Source organism: Petromyzon marinus (assembly GCF_048934315.1).
Source record: "Petromyzon marinus isolate PM22_M1 ecotype Great Lakes invasive population chromosome 68 unlocalized genomic scaffold, UKy_Petmar_22M1.pri1.0 chr68_unloc.1, whole genome shotgun sequence".
In the NCBI taxonomy this organism is placed as follows: domain Eukaryota; kingdom Metazoa; phylum Chordata; class Hyperoartia; order Petromyzontiformes; family Petromyzontidae; genus Petromyzon; species Petromyzon marinus.
Genome location: NW_027422597.1, coordinates 938354 through 944876, shown reverse-complemented (window position 1 = coordinate 944876; position 6523 = coordinate 938354).

Genomic DNA, 6523 nt, shown 5'->3' with positions numbered 1-6523 from the left:
CAAAGCGCCTCATTGGAACAAATTTCACTTCGAACAAACGAATCACATTGGCCTGGCCATATACGGAGATCGCTTCAGTACTTCCGGTAAACGGTCACCTGGAATGCGGCCAAGTGGGTTTTAGTATCGTGTCACTGATGACCATTAAGGGCCGTCCATAAATGACGTCACGCACCTGGGGGAGGGGCGGTGGGGGGTCAGACGTTTGTGACGAAGGGGGGGAGGGGATGGGGGGGGGTTTGAGAAATGTGACGTCACATCAAATTGCGCAACTTTATAAATAAATACAGACGACACGTTCTATTTAAAGTTTGATTTAAAGCTTTCGTGACTGCAGTGATTCATATTCTTGGTTCTTTCGGTAAAGTCACCACCACGTTGAAGGGAAAACAATGAAATAATAAAAATATAAAACAATACAATTATTATTAAAACAATAAAATTATTATTCTTGGTTCTTTCGGTAAAGTCACCACCACGAACATAGTAGAAGGGAAGCGATAAAATAATAAAAAAATATAAAACAATAAAATTATTGTAAAACAATAAAATTATTATTCTTGGTTCTTTCGGCAAAGTCACGTTGAAGGGAAACAATAAAATAATAAAATATATTACATATATATTGTTTTATATGTATTTTATTATTTTATTGTTTCCCTTCAACGTGACTTTACTGAAAGAACTAAGAATGCGTTCTATCTTAATTAAATAGACTTTTTAAATAAATGTTATCTACCTACAACATCAAGGTGCAGCGCCGCATTAAATACGCACTACAATGACAATAGTTTAAAGCGATTTGAAGCATATTCTTGGTTCTTTCGGTAAAGTCACCACCACGTAGAAGGGAAACAATAAAATAATAAAAATATAAAACAATAAAATTATTGTAAAACAATAAAATTAATATTCTTGGTTCTTTCGGTAAAGTCACCACCACGTAGAAGGGAAACAATAAAATAATAAAAATATAAAACAATAAAATTATTGTAAAACAATAAAATTATTATTCTTGGTTCTTTCGGTAAAGTCACCACCACGTAGAAGGGAAACAATAAAATAATAAAAATATAAAACATTAAATTATTGTTAAACAATACAATTATTATTCTTGGTTCTTTCGGTAAAGTCACCACCACGTTGAAGGGAAAACAATGAAATAATAAAAATATAAAACAATAAAATTATTATTAAAACAATAAAATTATTATTCTTGGTTCTTTCGGTAAAGTCACAACCACGAACATAGTAGAAGGGAAGCGATAAAATAATAAAAAATATAAAACAATAAAATTATTGTAAAACAATAAAATTATTATTCTTGGTTCTTTCGGCAAAGTCACGTTGAAGGGAAACAATAAAATAATAAAATATATTACATATATATTGTTTTATATGTATTTTATTATTTTATTGTTTCCCTTCAACGTGACTTTACTGAAAGAACTAAGAATGCGTTCTATCTTAATTAAATAGACTTTTTAAATAAATGTTATCTACCTACAACATCAAGGTGCAGCGCCGCATTAAATACGCACTACAATGACAATAGTTTAAAGCGATTTGAAGCATATTCTTGGTTCTTTCGGTAAAGTCACCACCACGTAGAAGGGAAACAATAAAATAATAAAAATATAAAACAATAAAATTATTGTAAAACAATAAAATTAATATTCTTGGTTCTTTCGGTAAAGTCACCACCACGTAGAAGGGAAACAATAAAATAATAAAAATATAAAACAATAAAATTATTGTAAAACAATAAAATTATTATTCTTGGTTCTTTCGGTAAAGTCACCACCACGTAGAAGGGAAACAATAAAATAATAAAAATATAAAACATTAAAATTATTGTTAAACAATACAATTATTATTCTTGGTTCTTTCGGTAAAGTCACCACCACGTTGAAGGGAAAACAATGAAATAATAAAAATATAAAACAATAAAATTATTATTAAAACAATAAAATTATTATTCTTGGTTCTTTCGGTAAAGTCACAACCACGAACATAGTAGAAGGGAAGCGATAAAATAATAAAAAATATAAAACAATAAAATTATTGTAAAACAATAAAATTATTATTCTTGGTTCTTTCGGCAAAGTCACGTTGAAGGGAAACAATAAAATAATAAAATATATTACATATATATTGTTTTATATATTATTATTATTTTATTGTTTCCCTTCAACGTGACTTTACCGAAAGAACTAAGAACACGTTCTACTTAATTAAATAGACTTTTTAAATAAATGTTATCTACCTACAACATCAAGGTGCAGCGCCGCATTAAATACGCACTACAATGTGACAATAGTTTAAAGCCATTTGAAGCATGTTTCATATATTTTTTTGGGCGGGGGTGGGGGGGGGGGTGGGAGGCAGAGCTTTGTGACGTCATATTTGAGGGGGGGGTCTGACTTTTTGTGACGTCATGTGATCGTCCAAAATCGCAGCGAGAGCTATATAAGTAAGGGGGAGGGGGGGAGGGGGGGGGGAGGAGCCAAGGAGGAGGGATAGAGCGAGTGGGGGTGTTAAGGTTTTCACAGGTACATGAGAGATTCGTTCATGAGGCTATCCACATATACAAGCACAGAGACAATTTCAACCGAGAAGATGGATTCTATCTTAGCAATCATTGGAAAGATTTGATAAACCATTTCAGGTCTTAATTGATTGTTCGCGCTTACAGTGGCTTTCAGACAGCATACATTATAAAAAAAATTCGTCTCCCCCCTCCTCTTTTCAGAATATAGATGGACTAGTCCTAAATAATCTGCCAAATCGTTGCGCGTGGCGCTAACGTTTTTTATAAATAAATAAATGCGCCGTTTAAAAATAAATTTATGCAAACCAACACACCTGAAGATGACCGTTTGAGTTATGGTCGAAACGTCGTGAGAATTTTTTTTATTGTTTTATATATATTTATATATTATTTTGTTGTTTCTCTTCAACGTGGTGACTTTACCGAAAAAACTAAGATATATAGGTACAACCTTAACTGCTTCATAGTTTGCCTCAATACCTATCCGCATCTCCAGTTCTTCAGCCTCCTACCCACCAGCCCCGGCATTGTGTTCTACTCGGTGTTGGAGCTCGCACCTCTCCACTCCCCCTACCCCACGTCCCCAACTCTCTCTATCTCTCCACCCTGGCTCCTCCTCCCCCCCATCCCCCCTCTCTTACTTATAAAGCCTCTTGTTACAAGCAAACCCCCTTTTTGCCCACTTCAGCAATAAGTTGATTGCTGTGGCTGTCCCCACCTGATGATGGACGCTTGTGTTGCGCCCGAAACATCGTGATTTAGCTGATTTTATTTTATGCCCCCCCACGTGACTTTACCGAAAGAACCAAAAGTCATGGATCCCTGCAGCCACGGAAACTTCAAATCTAGATTTCAGTCAGTATTTTACGACAATACCATCGGTGGTTACTACGATAGTCAGTATATACTACTGTAGAGTCAGTATATACTACTGTATTATCAATAGGTACTACTACTACAGAGTCACTAGATACTGCTGACTCTATTGTATGTAGGTCGTGTAAGGTATACATGTCTACAAGATACAAATTTCCTGGGGGCGGTAAAATGATTTTGGGTGGGGGTTGACAATTTTTGGAAACATTTTAGATCAACTATTTACCCCCCCCCCCCCCCACCACCATCTATTACTTTTTGATTCAGGACTTCGGAAAGGCTCTTACAATTCTTCTGACGGACAAATGGATAGACAAACGGAACACCGGGCTTTCACAACAGCTTAGTATTTGTGTATGTATAACCGATGTTTTTTTAAGAGAAGAGAAGTTTTGAAATACATTTTTTTACCCCGTGAAAAGCCGGGTACTTCCTGCTAGTATTTTTTTATAAATCTTTAGTAGCTCCATGGAACGTTTTATTCCCTATTCAGTCCCCTACACAATGGTTAAAAAAACCGCACCTGACTATATTGCCCAGACACTCGATGTCTAAACCAGTCCAGAGTTTCGCTTGTATTGAACCAACATTGCCAATCACATTCGTTCATTTGTTGCCAAGGCGGTGAGGCAGACATCAACTTCCTCGTCTGGTATGGGTCCGATAGCGACTCTGAGAATGCCTCCGGGTTTTTCCCTCTACATTTAAAATCATCGTCATGCGTTACGAGCAGGGGTGCCAAACTCAATCGGACCGCCACGCCTCAGTTAGGCCTATGAAAATGAGACGCGTTATTTACCGAACATCGACTGCATTAAAGAACGACATTGCTAAGTTCATGACAACACTCCACATAACGTAAAAAAACACATTCATGAATAAAATAATTACGTGGCAAGATGTCATCTGCCTCGCCCGGTATACAGGAGGTCATGGGTTCGATCCCGGCCATGACGCCTACTGCATATTTGGAGTTTGCATGTCACTCTCTCTTTCTCCCCGTGGTCGCGTGGATCTTTATCCGGGTCCTCCGGTTCTCCCATCCACATTCAGAACCAACATCACCACGCATTTAGAGTTATTTGGCTGCCCGCCATACATTTTCCACGTGCTGATGATATCAGCCACTTTGTTGAGCTCATACCATTTGTGATTTGAAGTTTTCGTGACTGCAGGGATCCATACTCTTTGTGTTTTTTTGTTTTTTTTTTCGGGTGAAGTCATCACGTAGTTGGGTAGAAAATAAATAAAATAAACCAAATCACGACGTTTCGGGTGCAACACAAGCGTCCGTCGCCGGGTGGGACGACCGCAGCAATAAACAATTTGCTGAAGTGGGCAAAAGGGCTGACGTGACAAGAGGCTTTATAGGTCAGAGAGAGGGGGGGGAGGAGCCAGGGAGGAGAGACAGCGGGAGGGGAGTGGGCGGGGCTGGGGAAGTGGGCGGGGCTGGAAGTGGGCGTGGCTGGGAGTGGGAGGATGAAGAAACTGGAGACGCGGATATGAAGGCAACAGCCATGAAACCGTCCAGGGTTTTTACCTGGTTAATGACGTCCTTCCAATGATTGCTTAATTTGTATCCATCTTCACGGGTTGAAGTTACGTTTATATATCTGGATGGCTTCATGAACAAACCTTTGATAGTAGCCCGAAGGTGATGGCCAGGTCACTTCCGATAAAATGGCTACACAGTAGCTCGGGTGGGGCCTTACACCTGGTCAAATGAACACGAATGTTAGTTAGTTTTAGTCTCTGCGCAGATCAAGGCCGTAGCCATGGAGTCAACATTGGGAGGGGGAGGGGGTCCCAACCCAGAGAAATATCGACATTAAAAAATTCATTTCCTTCCTAAAATATATTTTAAAAAAATTCACTAACACACGGGATGGACATTTTTTTTTTATTTTTAACAATAATGTCTAATAGTGTTTCATTGTATTTACATTGCTCCGTATTTGTTTTTGTTTCGTTGTATGTAATGGCAGAGATTCGGGATTAATAAAGTACAACCATGACCACAATCACGTAAACATAAATCTACGCGTTGATTTATATGAAGACGAGTCCAGATATTGTGGCCAAGGTATAGCAAATTTTTATTTACATAGCATAGCAATTATTATAGCAATATATTAGGGGTGGGCATTTTGAGCATATTTGAATATAGGGGGAGGATGTGTCCCCCCCAATATATATAGACTAGCTTTAACTACCCGGCTTTGCCCGGGACTTAGATTCACCACGCCCGGCCGCCTTTGTCTCCCCAGTGGCGATGTTCACACAGCACACCAGTTACTCGTTTGAGGCTGAGTCGACCTAGGGGAGGCCCGGGACCGGTTCAGATAATCGTCACTGGTGTTGGCCGTGAGCGGGAATCGAACCCGGGTCGCCAGGTTCATAGCGCAGCGTAGCGCTAACCACTACACTACCGCTCCCCACTAGGCACAGACACACACACACAGACAAAGATCCCCCGTATAGCCTTAACAGACTGTAGGGGCAAGTGCTGTTAGCGAGCACCTATGAAGGCCGGAACGGTACACGAGGGGGTGGGTGGCCAGCACCACGCCCGACCGCCTTTGTCTCCCTAGTGGCAATGTTTACACACCGCACCAGGTACTCATTTGAGGCTGAGTCGACCTAGGGGAGGCCCGGGACCGGTTCAGATAATCGTCACTGGTGTTGGCCGTGAGCGGGAATCGAACCCGGGTCGCCAGGTTCATAGCGCAGCGTAGCGCTAACCGCTACAGACACACACACAGACACACAAACACACAGACACACAAACACACAGACACACACACAGACACACAAACACACAGACACACACACACATATACACACACACAGACAGCGCGCTAACCACTCCACTACAATGCGTCACGCTTCCACGTGCGCGGGTCACGTGACAGAATTGACGTCACAGCTCACTTCCCGTGCACAAAATAAATGCATTAATGAGCTCGCCCCCCACACCCAAAAAGAAAAATATACAAAAGTTTTATTTTTATAATGTTTGCATGGTGTACAGTCTGGAAAGTACCCACGTGCCAAATTTCAAGTTTGTTGCATGTCGGGAAGTACGCTAAAACATTT